The sequence below is a fragment of the Ictidomys tridecemlineatus genome, chromosome 5, assembly GCF_052094955.1.
Source record: "Ictidomys tridecemlineatus isolate mIctTri1 chromosome 5, mIctTri1.hap1, whole genome shotgun sequence".
Classification (NCBI taxonomy): Eukaryota; Metazoa; Chordata; class Mammalia; order Rodentia; family Sciuridae; genus Ictidomys; species Ictidomys tridecemlineatus.
The window spans coordinates 156,700,053-156,723,598 of NC_135481.1; positions in this window are offsets into that span (position 1 = coordinate 156,700,053).

The following is a 23,546-nucleotide window of genomic DNA, read 5'->3' on the forward strand; positions in this document are numbered from 1 at the left end:
GGCTAGTTTCTATTTCTTGGAAATAAGAACTGTATTCATAAAGTGGGGTGGGGGAAAGGAAGATGGCTGCAATTAATGTCAACAAGGAGTAATCCTGAATTCACAGTGTTCTTTGATATAAGTGGTCAATTACCAGTTTGAATTTTATGATGCCCACGAGACCTTTTTTGACAACCTTGCTTATAATGTCTTACATTAATAAGAATTCTTACTTTGTGGGGCTGGGATTATGGCTTAGAGGCAGAGCACTTGCCTGGCATGTGTGAGGCACTGGGTTCAAACCTCAGCACCACATAAAATAAAATAAAGTTATTGTGTCCACCTATAATTAAAAATTAAATATTAAAAAAAGAATTCTTGCTTTGTAATTGCTTCTAAAATCACTCTGGAATAATAGAAATAATTGGATAAGTGTTAGTGTAAATAATCCAACTTCTATTTTTGTAAATGTATTTTAGAATAATTGATTACTCAAGCATTTGCTAAATTCCTGAGATGACAGCAGATGTATCTGAAAGTAGGACATAAAAACAGGGCCATTTTCATAAATAGAATAATTTTTCCTCACAGCTCAAGGATTAAAACAGAAGTAGGCAGTTCGATTATTAACCACTGTCAAAAACTATTTTCTCTGAACAGGAAGCTCTTGATAATCCAGGGATACTTCTTGTCTTCCACTTTCCATCCCTGCTGGGAGACAGATTATCCCTGATGTCACAGCACAGAGATGATTGGCTCAATGGCTCCTGCTTCCTGGTTTTTAAGGAAATAGGTCTTTACTCAAGAACTTTGGGTAAATGAATTCAGGAATAATAGCAGAATGTCACCCTGGACCTCTTCAAGTTCTTTTCCTATGATGTATTCACTTTTTTTTTTTTTTTTTTTGAGAGAGAGAGAGAGTCAGTCTGTGGCTTCCACTAGATTCTCAAGTGGGTTCATGTTCAGAATTTGGTTAAAAATCCCTGCACACAGGGCTGGGGTTGTAGCCCAGTGGTAGAGCACTTGCCTAGCATGTGTGAGGCACTGGGTTCGATTCTCAGCACCACATATAAATAAAATAAAGGTACGTTGACAACTAAAAATATAGTTTTTAAAAAAATCCCTGCCCACAAAAAGGCTGCTCTGCACAAAGAGAGGGACAGTAGTAGCTAGGGGGGAGAGCAGCCGCAACTCCCCTTGATGTTACTTTATAGGCTAGAATCATGGCTGCGCGCTAGGGGTGGGTTTGGTCTTGACTGACATTGTAAGCATCCACTGATCTTATGGAACACAAGTTTGTTTCTTGGGAACAGAGAGAGGCAGTTTTCCTATCTATGGGGGCAGGAGAACCATCAGGTCCCTTTATCTTCTCAAGGAAAGAACAGAGAAACCAGTACATCCCCATCTCAGGAACCAGTAAGTTGTCTCCTATCTCTGAGTAAGAGAACAGGGAGAGACCAGCATGTCTCTAGGCCAGTAGGTTTTTTTTTTTTATCTGAGGTTAGCTTCTATTTCTTAGGAATAAGAACAATATTCATAAAGTGGGGGTGGGGGAAAGGAAGATGGTTGCAATTATGCTAGCAATAGTGAGTAGAGAAAGCTGTTGCTCATCTTGCTATAGCCTTCAGGGGAGCTGCTCAAGAACTGGAAAGAAGAAACAAATTCAGGCAGTTTAAACAGTTCTGAAATATATACACTATTCATCCATATTTTCTAAGTTGTTCCCAACTAGATTGTTGAAAGTATGGCAGAATGCACAGCAGCAACAAAACCTGAGTTGTAGCTTTGGGTCAAAAATGTTAGTAATTATAACAGATAATGTACAAAACTTGGACCAGAACAGTAGAAGTTAGGAGATAACTAGGAGATAATGGTTATATCATGGTTAGGAGATAATGGTTAGATGTGTATTGAAAGCACTGCCAACAGGGTTTTCTAATCAATTAGTGAAAGATGTGAGAAAAGAAAAGTGAAGATGGAGTTTGGGCCTGATCAACTGGTAGGATGGAAAAACCATCAACCACATGGAGAAAACAGAAGGTAGGGCACATTTGGGTGGGAAGATCTGGAGTTCCAGTTTTTGATATGTTCAACTTGAGATGCCTGTTACACATCCAAGAAGATACTGAATAGGAAGTTCATGGGAAAGGTCCAGTCTGGACATATGACTTGCAAGTTATCATAAGTGATTCTTAAAACCATGAGACTCTTTGGCAGCACCGAAAAAAAGAGAGGGAAATAAAAACAAGAAGATAAAGGACCGAGCCCTTGGAACTGCAAATTTAAAGTGTGGGAAAGATGAAGAGGAATCAGCAAAGGAGGGTGAGAAGGAAATGCCACTGAGACAGGAGAATGCAATACCCTAGGAGTCACACTCCATAGACTACATTTCCTAAAGATGGCCTCAGTGTTATTTCCCTTACAAGAGATGGGGAGTATGTTTCCTCATAAATTTGTCAGGTCTGTGACTATGGTAAAAAATGAAATTAGATGATTCCCAAGGATAGCCAGACAATACAGATTTTGTCTGGCTTCTTTCATGCCTGCGGAGGGCTGAGCCACTGTGTAAGTTATCTGACTCTGATGCTGATACTGCCCTGCTGGGGAGAACAGAGAGAGACATACAGAGAAACAGAGACACAGATGCCAAAGTAGCACAAGTGTTCTAGCCTCTAGGTGTTTGAGTATTTCCAGCCCAGACAGCAGGTATATGAGTGAATAAATTTCATATCATTCCAGGACCAACTTTCGGGCCACCCCAGCTAACATTGAGTGGAGCAGAAATGAGTGTCTCCACCATGCCCTGTCCAGATTGCAGATCCATGAGCAAAATAATAAGTCATTAAGTTTTGAGTCATTTGTTATACAATCCTAATAAATGGAACACCAAGTGCAGTCAGACGCTTCTCAGAGAAGAAACTGCTGAATTGTTTCAAAGTCTGCTTTAGATAAAGTGATTTGATGATGCAGAACTAACTGCCAGATTAGCAAGGTAGAGAGACTAGTAACACTGAAAAGTGATAAGGGCATAGATGAAATGGAGTGGGTTTAAGAAAGAATGGGAATTGAATTGGAAAGAGCCAGTAATGACAACTGTATCAAGGAGTTCTTAAAAAAGAGATTTGAGAAGTGGGGCAGTAGCTGGAGAGGAAAGTGGAGTTAGGAGAGGTGTTTGAGACTTCCATGTGTAGACGCAATAGTACATACATGAATAGCAATGACTCAGGAAAGAGAGGAACATGGATGATGTGAAAGAGAGAAGAAAGTGGCTACAGACACTTCCACGAGAGGTAAAAGGTACAGGGTTTATGATTGGGATGCAGGTGGAGGGAATGGCTTCACCTGGAGCTTAGATGACTTGTTCAGAATTAGTAATGAAAGAAGAGCCTATTCAGGTAAATGGGTTCTCACAGTGGTGCATAGAAGAGTGAATTCTAATTTTCTTGCTTCCATTTCCCTAGTGCAGTGTAAATAATCTAGGACAATATGTGGGTTTAGCAAGCAGGATTAGGGCACACTTGAAGTTCATAGTCATGAATTTAAAAGGAGAGTGATTCGTGTGTTGATGCTGTTGTTCAGCCACAGCCTTTGATCCAGGAGTAAGCACAAAGATGGAAGATTGGATTTCAATAGGATTAAGGTGCTGTCAGGAGAAAACTATTAAGAAGGAGGAGCAAGGAAGGTAGGGGATCTATATAAAGGAACGACTAAGACTGATTGCCTGGGGAATTTAATCCAGGTAAGAAGAAATAGAAGATGTGTGGGGTTGAGGGAATCAACTCTTACTGCAAGATGCAGTAGGTTTCCCAGTAGGTTGAGGGACTCTAGTAGTCATGTCCTGGTAGTCATCCCCATTCTGAGAACAAGGAGAGGTTAAAGTGCTTGTAAATCAAGTTGTAAGGAAGTGGCTAAGCTGGAATTCAAACCAAGGCAGCTCAGCTCATGTAATATGAAAATATTGCCTTTCACAGCCCAATTCCCCACCAGAAAGAAAGGAGAGAGAAAAGAGCAATCAGCATTGATAGTCATTAAGAGCTCTAAACTCCAGATGCAGAGGAATCTCAGTGAGAGTTCCCGTGTGCTGTAAGAGCTTGGTTTTAAGTCCAGAGTGATGTTATATCATGTGCTTTATTTTTCTTAGGAACTAGTTCTTAATTCTTTGACAGGGATTCAGCAAATAGTTGACCTATGGGTGGAGAAACAAAACTGGTAGTTTCAGTCCACCTTGTGGGCCTGGTGCACGTATACTTCCTTACTGGCCTATTTCCTGCAGCCCGTGGAAGATTTCATCAAAGGAAGCACATGTCATAATTACATCATGAGCCCAATTGTTTAAAGTTTCTATTATGGCCAATTAATTATAATGAGAATCAGGGGCTCTCTGGTTCAGCCGTGATGAGATGCTTTGGCCAATAGCATCATGTTCCAGTGATGTGAGGATATTTGTAAGAGGAAGTTTGGTAAGGGAATGGGACAAAGCCTTGTGTGTATTATGCTCTCAATTGTATTTGCAATATCATTTCCTATTGTTGACCGTCCCGTAATTCTGGTCCTGTAGCAACTCTGGCATTAGTAATATGTTTATTTCCAGAGGAGGTGGTTTGGGTGGAGAAGAAGTAATAGCTAAGAGGTTGTTCTCTGTGTGTTTAAAAAGGGGGGTTAGCTTGATTGCAGTTATCTTCTTTTTCTTTTTGCTGGAGCTAGAGGGAGAAAGAGGAAATAGGAATACATTTGATGATTTAGGAAATTAGCATACTAAAGTAATTTGAAGAAAATTAGTCTGTTCAGTATCAAAATAAAGTTGTGGAGAAGGAAAAATTTTCTCTACCTGTTGCTCAGGCCATGTTGTTCCCACCCACTCTAGTCTTTTAGCCCTAGCCCCATTGAGATTTCTGGGGTATTCCATTACTTTATAAATCCTGATCCATGGCATTAAAAAAAAAAAAAGTTTGGCCTCAGAAAATTCTGAGATTTTTTTCTAGGCTCCATCTGCTAACGTGTAGCCTTGGGCCAGATAAGGCTCTCTGAGCCTCAGTTTCCTTCTTTTCAAATAGAAATCAGAATGCCCACCTTGTGGGATGGTTTGTGAAACTGAAATGAAATGAAATACGAAAAATAACTGGCTGCTGACTGTTGGCACAATGATCTTGCTGCTTGGGGTTCTTTAGCCCATTCCTTAATTCTTCCTTCCAACTCTCCTTTATCTTTTATTAGAGTTTACACTATCTTCTGCACTCCAGCTAATTTAATGGATCCCTCTTTCATCATTTATCTTCCTTTTTTCTTCTAGCTTTGTAATTCTCCAATAAAACCTTTCCAACTATTCAGAAAATACAGTTTGCTTATCAAGTTGCCTTTGAAATTCCCATGACATCAATCCTTCAATCATTTGGTTTACACACTGGAACAATGTTCCCCTTTTTATTTGTACTTCTCTACATTGGTATCATACCAGAAATCTTATTTTTCCCGAAGAAACTTATACATTGTTTCTGACATGTTTTATCATGTATTGTCTCAGTGGAGTTTTATGACATCCCGTGCAGTAAGGAGGACAGATATTATCATCACTTTCTACTTTTATAAATGTAAAAACAGGCTTGGGGGAGGTGGTGGCTTACCAACCCAAGATCACCAACTGGTTTCAGGAAATATGTTAATAGGTCGTCTTGATCCAGCAAATACTCATGACTTTCAAAAGCCACATGCCCTTGTTCATTCTCTCTTATACTGTATGTGACTCTAATTCTTGCATTGAAATTGTCTGACTACAGAGCCCCATTAATATGGGTCCCTGTATATTCTAGTCAATTTCCTAGACTACCCTGTAGAACCTGTTTTAAGAGTCTTTTTTTTTTTAAGAGGAAGAGAGAGAGAGAGAAAGAGAGAGAATTTTTTTAATATTTATTTTTTAGTTTTCTGCAGACACAACATTTTTGTTTGTATGTGGTGCTGAGGATCAAACCCGGGCCGCATGCATGCCAGGCGAGCGCGCTACCGCTTGAGCCACATTCCCAGCTCCAAGAGTCTTAATATGATGTAAATCCCATTTTTCTTTAACCTGAAATGTTTGTAAGTGCTGAAGAACAAGAAATACTGATTTTGATATTCCAACAGTTTAGAAACATCAAGAGCAATACCTTGATCTTTATGGTAAAAGAAGATTTCCACCAAAGTATTAAATTTTGGCTTAAAGAATTGGCAGATTTTTTAAACAAGGGAGAGAAATGAATTACAGTAGATGGGGTAGAGAGAGAAGATGGGAGGGGAGGGAAGGGGAGGGGGGATAGTAGAGGATAGGAAAGGCAGAATACAATAGACACTAGTATGGCAGTATGTAAAAACGTGGATGTGTAACCGATGTGATTCTGAAATCTGTATATGGGGTAAAAATGGGAGTTCATAACCCACTTGAATCAAATGTATGAAATATGATATGTCAAGAGCTATGTAATGTTTTGAATAAAAAAACTAATAATAATAATAATAAAAGAATTGGCAGATTTTTTGATCAAACTGGTTCAGCCATCCCTAATTACAATTTATAAATTCAAGAGTGTGCTAATTTTTATTGTAAAAGAACTTACTTATTCCTTATCTCAAACAAGTGCAGTGTACTTGGATTAAGTTGATCCTTGCTTTTTATGTCTCAATCTTTATATTGTTTAGTCTCCAAAATGTTATTACACTCGGATATTGGCAATATAATAACCTTCTAACTATACCTGGATTCTAGAAAAGTTTAAAAAGCATTTGAAGGGATTTAAGTAACCTCCCTCCCAACAAACTTATATAATCCTGATGACCTCATTTGTGTTTCATATGGCCCCTTTTCAAACTTGAAACTCATCATAAGGGACATAAGAACACAAAACAAATACAACCCTGAGAAGTACTTTCAATGTTAGAAGTATGTACACATATTTATTCTGGCATTAAAAATAAGTCAAGATTTTTTCTTTCCTTTCCTTTCTGAACCCGTTGTTGACTCATATGTCACTTGCCGTTAACTTAGCACATTTTTAACACTTTGTATATTTGTGGCTTTTTGTTTTATCTTCTAAGGAAGCTTTAAATAGTATGATATACAACAGGCTGAATTATTGTGAGTATTATCCCTTGGTCACTTAAGCTAGATTTAAAAGACAATACTGTATTTATTCACAAAGGAATATTTGGAAATGAACTTTCAATTCAGCAATATCTATCATACATTTACTTTGCATGAAGCAGTGGGAGAGAAAAACAGATATCAATGTGAACTAGCTTTTGGAGTACATGAAATTTACACATAAAACAAGGAACTACTAGAGGATAATTCAAAACAAGTACAGGATGGAATCTAACCAATTGGCAGGTAGAACATGAAATGTGTTGGGGCAGATAGCCATAAAAGATCCCATAGATCTTAAGAACTTAAACAAGCTTTGATTGAGCACAGGACAAAGTCTGAATGAAGCTGCACAATTAGGAGTAAACTTACAGAACAGAGGAAATGGGGGAGACTTGTTCCTGTAAAAAGAAAGAGTAAGGGTGGATGGGAAAATTGGCTCACAGGGTCAGGTGATGATAGCCAGGCCAAGTTTAGATTTGATGTGATATGAAGTGGTAGGCCTTTCTACATATTTGAGCTGAGGTGTGGCTTGGTGAAATGATGTATAAGCAAGATTACTGCAGCAATGGAATGTAGGGTAGAGTGGAGAAACCAAAACCAAAGAGGCCAATGGTTACGGGGCTCATGGTGATAAGTGCAAGAATTAAGTGGGCTATAGTGGAAATATTGAATAGGGCATAATTTGGAGGGGAAAACCTTTAGGGCAGTGATTTCTCATATATGGGAAAAATCAAACTGAAGATGGCCAAGAAGTAGAGTAATGAGATAGAGAATGGAAGGCTGATGTGGGCTTTGGGGAGAGCAGTGTGCAGAATGCAATGGGCCAGGCGAGACTGGAGGGAAGGAGAAGTTTGCTAAGTAGCTAAGTAATAATAACTGGTGGATATTGAAATGAAGGATGACTCAAAGAAAATCTCAGGGAGAAGAGACTTGCTTTGATGAAAAGAAAGGAAAAAGATAATAGTGTAGAAGTTAGTTGTCTGGATTTTGGCAAATATTGGCACTATCAACAGAAAGAGGTAGCAAGGGAAGATTGACTTGGGAAGGAATTTGAATATCACACAGGCCAAATGTGAACTCTGGTGGAAACATCTAGAAGGGTCTTTACTGGGGTGAGAAGTTAGGTAAGACAGCATCAACAGATTAAGTACCTGTTCAACATTGAAATCCTGTACCAGTGAAGATGTGCCACCCATCTTTTATGCCTTGACCACCTTGGGTTTGCCCCATACCATCAAGAGTCAAGGGCAAAATGGCTGATAAGAATGATATCAAACAGGAATGGTAGAGGGAGCCCTGAGATCCCAGCTTTCATCCGTATTCTTCTCAGTTCTTCAGTGGGCTCCCTGATGCACACCTGACCTCTACCATCCAGCACAGACTGTCCTGATCACTAAGTTTGAAGGAATATGATTACCTCACTGAGATTATCTTACTGATCTGTTGGCTTCACATGAATCTGAAGCTACAGATCCCAGCCATCAATCACAGGCAGAAGGGCAGGTTAAAAGGCTTGTTATTCCCTTTATTTATGCAGCCTGTGATAACCCTCTCAACCCTGAGCCCCTAAGTGGCAATTCAGACTGGCACATCCTACTTGTCATGTCCAGTCCTGCCTTATCCTGAAATTGTCTCCAGATGAAAGAGACCCTTCCCTCCTCCTCTCTCTTCTCTTTCTGACTTGGAAATTTGTTGCTGCTCTCTCAATTTGTCTCTTTTCCCATTTAATGGAATTTGGGATTTGCCTCTCAAGGCCCTGTTTCTTTGACTTAACCTTAAGTTGACTAAAACTAAAAACTTCCATCAACCTGCAGTTTTTAATCAAATAGAATGCTTTCTCCTTTTGTCCTATGCTGATACTACTGCAGTTACCAACTATATGTACATTCGAGTTTCTCAGTAGTGGGTATGTAAAAATAGAATTGTTGGGTGGTAAAATGTTGTGCATTTTCAGATTTAATAAATATTATTCATACTAATGTTAAGTATATTAATAATTTAATAAATACTATGCCCTCTAAAGTGGCAAGATAAATTTTTGCTCCCATCAAAACAATATGAGAATACTTACTTCCCCCAATACCCACAACTCTTCATGTTATCAAAATTATAAATGTTCAGCCTTCTGCTTTACTGCACTTCCTAAAACATATGAAATGACAAGTTTTATTTTGACACAGATTGCATTGCTTCCCCTGCCTGGAGCTGGGATGGAATGTCTACCCCAAAGGGATGTCTATTCATTAATGTTTTAAGAGGCTTGAGCATTTTTTTCCTATTAGCTCTGCATCTGGATTCATTTTCTCAGCACAAAAAAAAAAAAAGCCAAAATTTGAGGGTGGACCTTGAGGAATATTTGCCTTCAGTTCAGGGAGTAAAAATAAAAAGGTAGTTGAGAAACAGAGAGAAGTGGTTATAAACAAGATGAACAACTGAGAGCCAAAGAAGCCGAGGAAAGAACTGGCAAGAAAGGAGTTTGGGGCGGGAAGGTTTATGGGGGAGCGGGGTGTGTTTACTTTTATTGAGTCCTTATTATGCACTGGGTTCTGTGCTAATTATTTTGTGTGCATATTCTATTTAATCTTCATAATTAACTTTATGAGTTATTAACATGTCCATGACTCTGTGGCCTGTTCTACAAGGTTCCCATAATTCCCCTGGGCAATTAAGCTCCAGTTGCCCATGTTGGTGGCAATTAGTATGATAATGCAGGCTCTAATGGCTTCTCCTTTCCCCCATTCACTTCCTTACTCTCTGCTAGAGTTTCCCAGCTTCACCTCCTAAATAAACCATTTCTACTCACATCCTTGGGTCAGGGTCTCAGCTGTATCTCTGTGGTTAAGGAGGGGAGGCCCAGAGGTGCAGTTTTCCCAGGCTCCTCATGTATCCAATGCATTTGAGCAGATGCAAGGTGGATGCCCAGGCCAGTAAGTTGCTGGAGATTCTTCAGGGTTTAAGGGTCTGCACTCATGTGGAGCTACTGGGAGAATGGTCAGCCAAAGAAAGAAGTTGACAATCCCTGTAGACATAAGGGTTCTCCAGTCACACTGTTACCCTAAAGTCCATCAAGGTGTCCAGGAACCAGGGCCACAAGGACCACTGCCCAGGAGAAGTTGGAAGATATCATTGCCAGGGACCTCCAATCTTCTCTGCCACATACATAATCCATCAGTTTCCTCCCACACATCCAATAGGCACCTTTAAAAGACTCTGGGAAGGAAGTGATGAGAGGAAAATCTGAAAGACTGATCTTTGGGTTATAGCACAATTAGCAATTAGATTGAAAGAATTAAAGGTAATTGTTTTCTCTTGTTCACAGGTATTATAAGCCTCAGAATTAAGGTCAAAAAATTAAAGGAGCTCTTTTTTCTCAGTACAGTCCAGCTGTGTTAAAATGTGTGATTTTTACACAAATAGCATGTGGAGCTGAGCCCTGGGGGTTCATGCTGGGAAGTAGTCCCTTAGGATTCAAAAATCTTGGAGAAAAAACATGCCACTACTGATGGTTAGAGACAGGAAACACACTTAACAATTTCTTCCGTACACTCTGGGGTTTGAATTGGCTTCTTTTCAATCTTTGCACACTTTCAGGAGTGGCTCTTTGTTTGCTTTAAAGTACCTCTCCATGCCTGAATTCTGGCCCTCCAGTAACAGGATGTTATACAAATAGGCCAAGTTTTCCCGGGGGCTGTGGTTTTCCTTCCAGGAGGGTATCAACATGCAAGAAGATACTTGTCTCTTCTGTTTGGTATTCCCCTGGAGTGGCTCTTTCTGCAATTTACTAAGACAGGAACTGGCCTCCCTCAGCTCTGGTGGGACCCACTCCAGCCCCTCTCAGCCAGGTCTGTGGGGACTGAAAGGCTAACATACAACTACTATTGAGAAACTACCCATGAGGGAGAGGGTAATGGTCCCGGCTTACAACTCTAACTTTGGCTAAGTAACACAGATCTGATTATTAAGGTGGTGGTGGTGAGTGGGGAGATGCCATTATAGAGAAAATAGCAGGCCCCTTTAAGGAATTTCCATGGTACCTTTGCATTGGCAGGAGTTTAATTATTCATCCGCAGCCAGCCAGATCTCAAAAGCTCAACTGACAAAGCTTCAGCCCTTTTCAGGGACCATTAGAGGAAGCAGTTTGAATCCTCTCGCTTGAGTAAACATGCAGTGAGTACGGGTTCCTATGTCCTAACAATATCTGAGAATAGTGCTCCAGGCCATTTCCTTTACTGGCAGCATAGTGACTTTTCATAAGGATAAGCTCAAAACATAAGGGCCAGAGGCCAGTCTGCAGCTAACAGGGAGGAGAGGGGGATGGTAACCATAGCAGCTAGGAAACAACACTAATCGTAGAAATTATGCATTGAGCCCTTTCTATATGCCAGGCCACAGTAGGCATCCTTTCTGCATCCAGAGCAATCCTTTATCATCATTCCCATATTACATTTGAGGAAACTTGGGCTAAGAGAAGGAAATTGTGCCAAATCCTACCACTGCTAAGTGACTGAGCCAGGAAGCCAAAATTAAAATTCAACTTTGTTTTCTATCTGTATTGTCTCTCTCTCTCTCTCTCTCTCTCTCTCTCTCTCTCTCTCTCTCTCTCTGTCTCTATCATCTCTATCTCTATCTCTCTGAAACTAAATGTTCAACATCCTTAGTAATCAAAGAAACACAAATCAAAACTACACTGAGATTTCATCTCACACCAGTTAGAATGGCAATCATCATGAATACAAATAACAGTAAATGGTGCTGAGAATGTAGGGGGAAAGGTATGCTTATACATTGTTGATAGGACTGCAAATTGGTACAAATACTTTGGAAAGCAGAAGGGAGATTCCTCAAAAGGCTAGGAATCTATATAACCTTGCTATCTCAAAAGGCTAGGAATCTATATAACCAACATATAACCTTGCTATCTCACTCCCTGGTATTTATCCAAAAGAATAACATCAGCATACTAGAGTGATACATGCATACCAATGTTTACAGCAGTGTAATTCACAATAGCCAAGTCATGGAAACAGCCTAGGTGCCCATCAACAGACAAATGGAAAAAGAAAATGTGGTATATACACAATGTAATTTTACTCAGCCATAAAGAAGAAGGCTTTATGGTATTTGCTGGTAAATGGATAGAAATGCAGAACATCGTGCTAAATGAAATAAGCCAGAATCAGAAAGTTAACAGTCAAACGTTTTCTCTCATATGCAGAAATAAGAGGTGGGGGGTGATCTCATGAAAATTGAAGAGAGACCAGTAGAGTAGATAAAGGGAATCAAAAAGGAGAGAAGAGAGGAGGGCTTAGAGAAGTATTGGGGAACAAAATCTATCAAATTATGTTATGTCCATGTACACATAAATCATGATAAGTCCTGTTTATATATATATATATATATATATATATATATATATATATATATATACAGATCATCTAATAATAGTAATAATAGAAGGGAGATCAGTAAGGTAGAGCAACTGGATCAATGCGGGGAAGAGGGAAGGGAAAGAGAAAGTACTGGGGAAAGAGATCGAGCAACTTATGTACATGTATTAATATGGAAAAATGAATTCCACTATTGTGTATAATTATAATGCACCAATAAAAACTTTAAAAAATTCAAAAAAGGAAAAAGCAAAAACAAAAATCTTTGGTGTTACTCTCAACTGCGACCCACACAGATGAGACAAACTGGGTTTAAACGGGCTGGCTGCAGCATTAAGCTAAGAAGGCGGCAGTGAAAAAAATCACACAACACAGATAGTAGTATCCAGAAAACAGGGCAGGACAGCTCTTTGACCTTAAGGGTCAAGCTTCCAAGCTGGAAACAGAGAAAGCCTGAGCTTGTTTTATAACCAGACATCAAAGGCAGGGATAAAGTTTCAAGGAGTCTTGCTCCAGTGTCTTCTGGTCACACATATCTCACACATATCTCAGGTGCTGTGTGGGATCTTAGGCAGAGCTTGAGGGGGAGGTTCACCTGCATCAGACAATCAATCCCTAAGGGAGTTCGAAGTGCTAGACCTATCCCCCGAGGAGGTTACTATGCAAAACAGACCACACACACAGCCCATGGACCACTTATGACATATTACGAATTAAAAAAACAATAAAAGTTACAAAAAATTTTGTTGTAAAAATTTCACAATAAAATAATTCAACCAGAAGGGTAGGAGTAGAGGGTAATGGAGAAAGAATGGTTAATGGGTACAGGGGTGCAGTTGGATAAAAGGAATAATTTTTAGTATTCTATAGCACAGTAGGGTGACTATGGTTGACAACAATTAATTACATATTTTAAAACAGCTAGTAGAAAGGATTTTGAGTGTTCCCAGAACAAAGAAATAATTAATGTTTGAAGTGAAAGATATGCCAATTTCCCTGATATGATCATTATACGTTGTATACATGTATTCAAATATCATACTGTAAACCACAAATATGTACAATTAGTAAATATCATCAAATAAATATATAATATATATGCATGTGTGTAGATACATATATTCAGGCATGTGGCTGATCTTTGTTACCCCCAAGGCCTAAAATCAAGTCAGTTTACCCATGTCTTATGCATGACCAATCTAAAAATAAAAATAAAAAAATTCAAATTCTGTACTGGCTCAGAAATGTGTTTATCACCTTCCACAGATTTGATTTCCTGCCTAACACAAGGCAAGCAGGGTGGGTGGGTTGTAATTTTTCACCTTTATTTAAATGTTGTTTACAGTGGGATCTTGGTGCGCACTCCCATTCTCCCCTCATGTAGGTGAATAAGCATGATGACCTTTCTTTGAAATCTCTGAGACACTGAAATCTTCCTTTAGGGAACTTCTTCATTTACATTCCAACACGCCTTCTTGCTTCAGATCTAGAAATACAGCTGAGAAACAAGGACAAGGTGGAAAAAAGAGTGGCCCCCATCACTCTTGCCTCCCCAACCAAATAAAGTGGTTCTTGAGAGATGTTCACTTAAGTGCATTTTCCCTCTGAACATCTAAGACAAGGTTAATGAATGTTAAATTATCTTTTTCCCCATAGCATTTTAAAAATAGTCAATTCCCACCTTTATTATATAAAGCCTCAATCAAAAATAAATAAATAAATGACTGAAAGGAAGATCAATAGAGGAGAGGAAGGAGAATAGAGGGAGGAAGGAAGGGAGGGAAAGTGGGGGCACTGGAGGCTGAAATGGAGTAAATTAAATTCCATGCATGTGTGATTTTTGTCAAAATGAACTCAACTATCATGTATAATTATAATGCATGAATAAAACAAAAAAAAATGAATTCAAATTATATTTTAGTCCCTACAACTTGAACCTGTGATTTGGTTTCAATCCTATCAGTCTTATCTTACATGATAATAATACTTGCAAATATATGCACATTTCGTAACAAGTACTAAAAAAAAAGTCAGCAAGGTGACTGAAGGTGAATTTGTTTTCTCTAGCCCATTTATTCACTAAGATTTTCACCTAATTTTTAAGTGCCCATTATCAGCACAGTCATAGGACCAACTCCCATAACTGGTCTTGAGAGACAAGTTGATCTAGCAAGATATTCCTGAAAGTGTGTATTTAGGGAATAGAAGCCTCTACTCTATGGGGTTTTACTGGATTTCCCACATATCAGGGTAAGAACACACACAAAATGATTTTAAGGTTTTCTTTTTTTTTTTTTAATCTTTATTATTAGTTGTTCAAAGCATTACATAGTTCTTGACATATCATATTTCATACATTTGATTCAAGTGGGTTATGAAATAAGGTTTTCATTATAAGTAAAACTTTTTGTGAGCTGGGCATGGTGGTGGCACACCTATAATCCCAGCCACTTAGGAAACTGAAGCAGGAGGATCACAGGTTCAAAGTCAGCCTCAGTAACTTAATGAGGTTGTAAGCAACCTAGTGAGGCCCTGTCTCAATGAAAAATAAAAAGGACTGGGGATGTGGCTCAGTGGTTAAGTGCCCTTTGGGTTCAATCCCTGGTACCAAAAAAAAAAAAAAAAGTAAATTTTTAATCAGATTAGTTGGACTTTTTTTTATAAATCGGGTCATGTAATATGCCCTGCTACCTCTAAGTTTCCCTGATCCAAGCTAAATTGTATTTGCCCTATTGACTCAGTTCCCAGAGTGCCAGAATAGAACACCCCACAAATCTGACTTTAATCTCCCAGTGCTCAGCTTTTGAGATTCTGTGCTTTGTCTCCATTTATAACAAGATGCTCCAGGACATCACCTTCTTTTTTCCCTTCTAAGGCAACTCTTTATTTGTCAGAAGCCAGTGAGACCTCCAAGGACAATGTGAGAAACTAGGACAACAGCACACACAATTAGCACTTCCAAAGTACTTCTAAAGTCCTAGGTTACATGACAAGTGCCTTAGAAGGACATTCATTTACTCCATCTAGAAGCTTGGTGCTGAAGATGTGAGTTTGTAGCCAGCAAGAAAAAGGTGGCACTCATAGAATCCAGCTGCAGTGAGTTCAATGAAGGAATATTTACAGAGATGAGGGTAGGGCTAAGGGATCAATATGTGATGGTGAGGTGCCAGGGGATAGCAAAAGTGGGGAGCCTTTACCACCCTAGGGACCTGAAGGTGCAAAGAAAGAATACCAGTGGGAACCAACATCATTACAGAAGGGTAATGATTTCCCCAAAACATGGCTGCAAAGGAGCTTAACCACATGTACTGGGCCAAAGAGGAGCATGCATGGATAGGGTGAGGGAGGGATAAAAGCATATCCCTGACCTCTCTCTCCTGTGCAAGTGGCTCCTCTGTTACCACACCCAACTGGTAAGCAGGGAGCTTTGGAATACTCTATCCAGAGAGGTCAGTCTCCTGGGACTAGAATAGAGCTGAGAAGGGTAGGGAATAGATCCAGGGAAAGCACATGAGGTAAAATCAGCATTCCATTGTAATTCTTGCTTTTATTTCTATGTAAAATGCCTGTGCAAAAGATGGGACAACAGGACTTACAGAGTTTCAGTAATTTGTGCAAGTTAAGTGGCAAAGCTAGATATTTGCAACAAGGCTGCCTGACTTGGAAGCCCATTGTCTAAGGCACTCCATAATGTGTTGTCTAAGGTCCTGACTCTATCTCCAAATCAGACCCAACTGATCTGAGCCCTGCCTATTTTTCAAATCTATTATTTTCCCTATGATAAGCAGGTTGGAGTTCAGCTCAGGCCACTTTCTGTTCTAAGAAAGTGATTTCAGCAAGTTGGCACATATTGTTGGTTACTCTGAAACTGTTAAAGACTTGATCTTTGTTTCACCCTATACAGCCTAATACTATGTAGTGAACTATTGTCTTCTGGGAAGTTACCTGTATTAGTTCATTTTTTGTTACTGTAATTAAATGCCTGAGGCTTGGTAACCAATAATGAAAGACACTGATTTGACTCACAGTTTTGGAGCTTCAAAGTGCAAACAGTGTTGTGCCAGCCCTAGAAAGGGCCCCCTGACCATATCACCTTACAATGGATGGCATCATGAGGGGAGCACATGTTCGAGGGAGAGATCACATAATAAGATGGAAAGCCAAAGAGCCACTGGGATCCCACAAGAACTATGTTAACCTCTTCCAAGAGCAATGCCCCTAGTGACCTAACAACCCCCCCCCCGAACTAGGTCCCAACTTTTATAGGTCCTCTTAATGTCACCACACTGGGAACCAAGCCTTCAATACATGAACCTTTGGAAAACACACTCAAACCATATTCAAATTGTAGCAATACTTTACATAAAATCCGTTCTATATTCACGCCCCACTATCGGTGAGCTAACCTTAGTGTGTGTGAGACTTGATAACTGCCTTCAGGTATATCCTGTGCCACAGTCATCTCTCCATACCCCATGGCCCTGCTGTGCATGGAATAGAGGCTCTGCCGCTGCTTGTTACTTCTGAGCCAGAATTCCATTGTTGAAGACAGGAGAAGCACAGAGGTAATTATGCAAAGAAATAAAAGTTACTTTATCACCTTTGACTTATTCCTACCATGCCATAATTTGGAGTTTGAAGGGATATAGCCATTCTGCCTGATAACTGAAACTGGCTGGATACATGCTAGAGCCTCTTCACTTCAGCCTTCCCAAGGACTTGAACTACCAGAAACTTGGTAAGTTTTCACACAGATTTTTTGTGACAAGTATACTTTAAAAGCTTGCCTCTTGGGTTTGGAACATTTTGAGTGACAAAATTAATGATGATATGGGATCATAACCCATACTCTAATAAATACCTACATGTCCAAATGGATATAAATGAATAGTTGAGTAAATAAATACATAGGGGAGAGGGAAAGCTTTTCATTACAGCAGAATCCAACAATTAATAAGTGTAGAAGGAATGATGCAATTAGAAAATCACTAGCTTGAAAAACCCATAGTCATAATTGTTCCAGACAAGAAACATCAATGGAAAAAAAAAGTTGGAGGGTAAAAGTATGAAAACAAATTATTCTCATAGTCTCAGAGTATCTTCCCACAAGATAATTCTTAATTCCAAAGGGCAAAGGTAGTGATTTTAGAGTGAAGAAGCCTGGCAAGTACCACTTTAACTAAATGATTTAGGTTAACATCACCACTGTTATGATTTGGATAGGAGGTGTCACCCAAAAGCTCTTATGTTAATCCTGGAATGTTCAGAGGTGAAATGATTAGATTATTAGAGCTGTAACCTAATCAGTTCATCCTACTTTTTAATGGAATGGCTGGGTGGTAAGTGTAGGCCAGTGAGGCATGGCTGGAGGAGGTAGATCACTGGGTACATCTTCCCTCTTTCTCTCTCTGCTTCCTAGTCACCATGAAGGAGCAATGCTCCTTGACCATGCCCTTCTGCCATGATGTTCTGCCTCATCTAGGACCCAGAGCAACAGAGTTGATCTGTCATAGACTAAACCTCTGAAACTGTGAACCAAAGTAAACTTTTCCTCCTCTTGTTGAGTATTTTGGTCACAGTGGCAAAAAGTTAACACAACCACTAATGTGATTTATTGTTATTTTGTACCTTCCGACAAGATACACTGACACCTGCACAACATCACATCTGTGGTTTTTTTTTTTTTTGCCCCAAATGTATGATCTGAACTTAATTGTGGGCAAATTATCAACAACCTCTAAAATAACTTTCTGGACTCAGATGTGAAAGTCATGGAAGATAAAGAAACACTGAGGAACTCTCCCAGATGGGAGGGCACTAAGAGAAGGGATATCTAAACGCAGGGAAGAGTTTTTGATTAAGTCCTGAAAAAGAGCACACTGTGTTGGGTAGCATTATTGGGACAGTTGGCAAAATTTGAACAAAGTCTATAAAAGAGTTTATAGTATTATATCAATGTTGCTTTTCTGGTTTTGATCATTCATCAATGGTTATATGAAATGTTAACATGGAGAAAACTGACTAAAGGATATAAAGAAATCCCCGTATTGATCTTGCAACTCTTTTGTCATCTATTTAACAATGAAAAGTTAAAAAAAAAATTAAACTGATTCTTTCACTAAATACTGTTTTTCTCTACATTTAAAACATGATCAAATTTAACAAGTAGATTTACCTAACTTTACAAATTTCTGTTGCTTTTCTTATGAATCTCTTTCTGTCTGTTCTCTATATGATCGATTTCCTCGTTTCAATTTGCTATGTGGAAGCAGATCAAAACTATTCACATGGTAGCATCTAGAAGTCCTCCCCTTTCTGCTTCTTTATCTTTCGTATAAGACTCTGCATAATTTTTTTTTCTTATACTCTCCCCTCTTTCCCAACCAAAACTGTTGGATGGATGAATAGATGGATGGATGAAGAAAATAAAAGCATCACTCTCCAGGAGGACAGATGACAAGATGGAGTGCTCAAGGGAGAAAACTAGGGGAACAGGTTCCAGTGAAGCATTTCGGGGTAGAGTGAGGTAACCAGATGCTAGGTACATCATCTGTAATCATCAGGTTCCTACAGTACCACCCACACTTCCTTGCATCTTTATGACCACGCTGATCTGTGGCCTGGAGGGTGACTAAGCATCATGAGGAAGTTTGCAAGTGCCAAGGAGTTGGAATTAATGTCCAGTGCACCAACTTCAACCACCAAGGGATAGGAATTGTTGGGTAGATACCCCAGTTTCCTAGCCCCTCAGTAGGGCAATAATAACAATGAGTTGTGTTCAACACAGTTCCTTGTGGCTCTCCGATGGGATTGATAACCTGCTCACTGACTTACCATATGTGGGCTTCTTCTCTTCCCTTTCCCATTCCTCCACTGTGCTTCCTTCAATCACCTTCCAGATCAATTACTTTCATTGAAATCTTTGCCTGAGGATCTGCCTTTATGGAAAACTGAGGCAAAGGAACAAGGAAAAGAAGATCTCCTACCTACTGCATGTAAACCAACACTATAGTGTTATAGTGAGATTGCAATAAATTACTGAGTCAACCTTAAAGCAGGCGACAGAACCATCTTTATTCACCAGCTGGAGGTCTGGATTCACCAACTGGTGAGCCAAGGGGCAGGCTGCAAGTCTACACCCTTCAATCTCCTCCCGGCATTTGAGAACACTTTTTATACCATAAATAAAGTCTGTCAGTACATTAATCATAAATGGATGTTGCTATGAATCAAGACCACAAATAAACGTCATGAAATCAGATCATAAGCAGAAGGGGAGGTGGGTCAAAATGCCCCTAGTTGAGTACAAGTTAAAAAATGGTTACTAACATCTAGACAGTCATTTTCTGACAGGATACATTGTCCAAGAAAAAGGGGAACCAAAAAGAAAACAATTTTACATTATATAAGAATTGCCATTTTGTGTTGCCAAACATGCTATATTAAGCGACTGTTAATGGGTACAACTGTTGATGGGGAGAAGCGTTTCTTGCATGGCATGGAGTTTCATGGTAAAATGGAGTCTGTGTGGTCATTGCCCATAGAGCTTGGCCCATAACAGTAGGCTTTCTCTGTCTCTGATGGAATGGGCCATCTCTAATTCCATGTTTTCTTTCAGTTCACGCGTTATAGTCCTTTGGGGCCAAGCCATGGCACTTGATCTTGTCACCTCCAGCACACCCTAAGTTTGAGGAATGGTAGATTAGATTCTTCTGTGATTCTGAGCAGGCCTACCTAAAGCTGTCACCGGTATACAAAGATCACACACTAAGTAGGTGCTCATCTTATTAAAGCCTGTTGAGGGCAACCTAATGAGTCACCCTGCACAACTTTAGTGATGTTAAACTCCTTAACCCCCGCCCCCAAAAAGAGTAAATGTAAAAACTCAAACGTAATCAGACTAACCTAAGCCACAGAAGCAATTACCCAGCAGGACACTCTAATTACTCTGTTAGAAGTTAGTCATGACACCTTCTGTCAACAAGGATTAATATAAATCTCTAGTGTCTACCTAATTTCTCTCTGAAGTTGGTTGAAAATGTTTAGCTTTCCCTGTGGACCTGTATAGACTTGAAAAAGAAGACATTTTAATAAAGAAGCTGAATGATCTAGGTAGAAAGTTGCCAAGTTTTACCTTTAAAATTATTTTGTTTATTTAAGAGAATGTCATTCAAGTTCTTATCTGTTCTATTTTAAATAATTTTTATTATACAAAAAGTAATACATGTGATTATATTGAATCTGGAAAGATACAGCCCTGAGAATAAAATTATTGCCTTACAAAGAGCAGGTAAACATTTAGTAGTTGTATTGTGTTTTTGCTGCATTATGCAAAATTGGAATGCATTCATGTGTTGATAAAGTTATAAATTTTGTATCATATTGTGCATACAATTTTCTAGTCTTACTTTAAAAATCTAACATTATAATATTAGTATTTCCCTTGTCATGATAGATTTGTACAATAGCTTTAGTGGCTGCATATATGATATTCCATTGAATAGGTTACCTATAATCTTTTTATTTTCCCACTTTACACACTTAAGTTAGTTATAATTTGTTGTGCATTCTGTATATAAGTAGTGCTTTGATGGATGGTCATCTATGCACATATTTCAATTTTTTTCTATTATTTCCTTAAGATGGTTTCTACCTGAAGAATTATAAGGACAAGGTGTACAGATTTATTTTAAGGCCAAATTTCCTATTGGAAAGGCTATTCTAATTTATACTCAGACCAGTAGTATATCAGTGTCTCATTTAACTTTTCATTTAAAGACCATTTTGCTAACTCCAAGGAGAAAAATAACATTCTAATTTTGTTTAATTTATAGTTCTTTTTTGGCAATGAGATTGATATTTTCTTCTCTGAATTTTTGTTTACATCCTTTGCCCATTTTTCTTTTTATCATTATTATATTTTACTTGAAAAATAAAAACTTTATATATTTATATTCAATGTAATGTTTTGACCTATGCATACATCATAGAAAGACTGAACAAATGAATTGTCATGTCTATCAAGTCACCAATGTCATTATTTGTGATAAGATTACAAACTATTTTTTAAGGAATTTTGAAATATATCACATATTTTTTTAACTGGGGTCACCATACAGTGTAGTAGGTCAAAAAGAGCTTGTCCATTTGTTCTTGAAATTTTAGTAATTTTTCTCAACTAGAATGAAGTCAACATATCCTAGAAATAGAAACATGTGGCGTATTACATTTATTATAAATATTTTTCCAATTTGTCATTACACTTTAACTTACTGTCCTTTTTTTAAAGTTGCTTAGGTATATTTCTGGCTTTTAAAAATGATTGCCATTTTATTTTTAATTCCTTCCATCTCTAGAATTCATTTTTATATTCATAATATTCATATATTACATATATTCATATATCACATATGATACATATTATATAAGATTAATATTGTATAATACATGTATTCTATTCTTTAAATTCCATACATTATGAATTAGAATATATCATACCTACATATGATATATATTATACACTATTATAATATCTTACATATTATAATATTTTACATATAATTATACATCATATATAACACTTTATATAATGTATACTTATATACACTATATATAATCATACACTATATGATATTTACATATATAGTTATAGATATATATACCATTTAATATTCATGTTAATTATAATTTATTTTTATATTTATATGTAAATTTCTATTATATACTATATATGGAATATACATACAGAATTAATTTTGATAAAAGGTCTACTTCTGCTTTTCTAATAAATTACTCTAACAGTCATTTGGTTAAGTATTGTAGGAAAGAGCATTAGAACCTTTCTCTTCTGAACTAGTAACTAAAGTCGAACTTTATCAAAACCAGAGAGGAAAGAATCTGCAGATGCTCTTTTGCTTCCTTGAAAGCAGTGATTCCGATTTAAAAAATGAAGGATCAAATGTGTTTCCAAAAGCTTAAATGCTTCTAAAGAAAGAGCACCAGGGAAAGTGGAAAAGCCCCTTCGTCTGTGGGGTAAATAGAGACCACCTGATACTTGGGTCTGGGTCTTTGCTGTGAGTGTGTGAAAACCTTGGGACAGCCAGTCGTTCAAATGTTACTTCCTCAGGATGATTTCTGTGCGTCTTTACCTAGCCACTGTTCTGCCAAGAGGTTAGTGACTGGAGGAAGCCCCTTTATCAGGCAGTTGTCTGATACAAAAATGTTGGCTCTTCCTGGAACAAAATGATAATACATTTGTGTAAAAGAGGAAGCACAGACAGGATGACCTCATGTTTGCTCCATTTCTGACAGGTTTTAGATGTTTCAGCAAGAATACACAATTAAAAACATTCTTTACACAAAAGATTCCCCAGCCCATCAACTTGGAGATAGTTAGCTGATATCAGAACATTTATGTTCTTGGCACACAGTAGAGTGAATGATGGTATTTAAGTAGTTCATGAGAAGCTGGACTTTGATCCATCATTTCATTCTCATATTACAATAGTCTTTTGTGACTTTTTGCTCCCCTTAGTGGTGATTCGTTCTATTTTGTATGTCAGTACTTGATTTTCCTTTGGGAACCTTATATTCTTCATCCTTTCACATGAAGATCTGGTCTTTTTTCATCCCCTGCTACAGTGTTAGCAGGGCACAGTGAGGATCAATCCAGGCTTTTGCCTGAGCCACAGAACAGCTATGGCCATCCTGCTCCACCAGGCCTAGGAGGAAACTAGCTGAGAGATAAAGCTGAGCAGAGCTGAGACTTGAGGAGACGCAATCAGACCTCAACCCTGAACCCTGAAGCCCAACTCCAGTTCTGAACTTCTTAGATGCATGAACTAATAAATTCCATTTTCATTTGTGACACCAGCTTGAGTTGAATTTTCTAAGAGTCATAGCAGAAAGTCTTAAGTGACATTGTTACATTTTTATTCCATATACACTCTGGAAATTTTAGTTCCTCTTTAAGATTAAGGATATTGCTTTATCTCATTGTTTCACCCTGGTATTGTTAAAAGTGGACTTTTAAAAATAGCTTATTTTTTACATACAACAAAGTACAC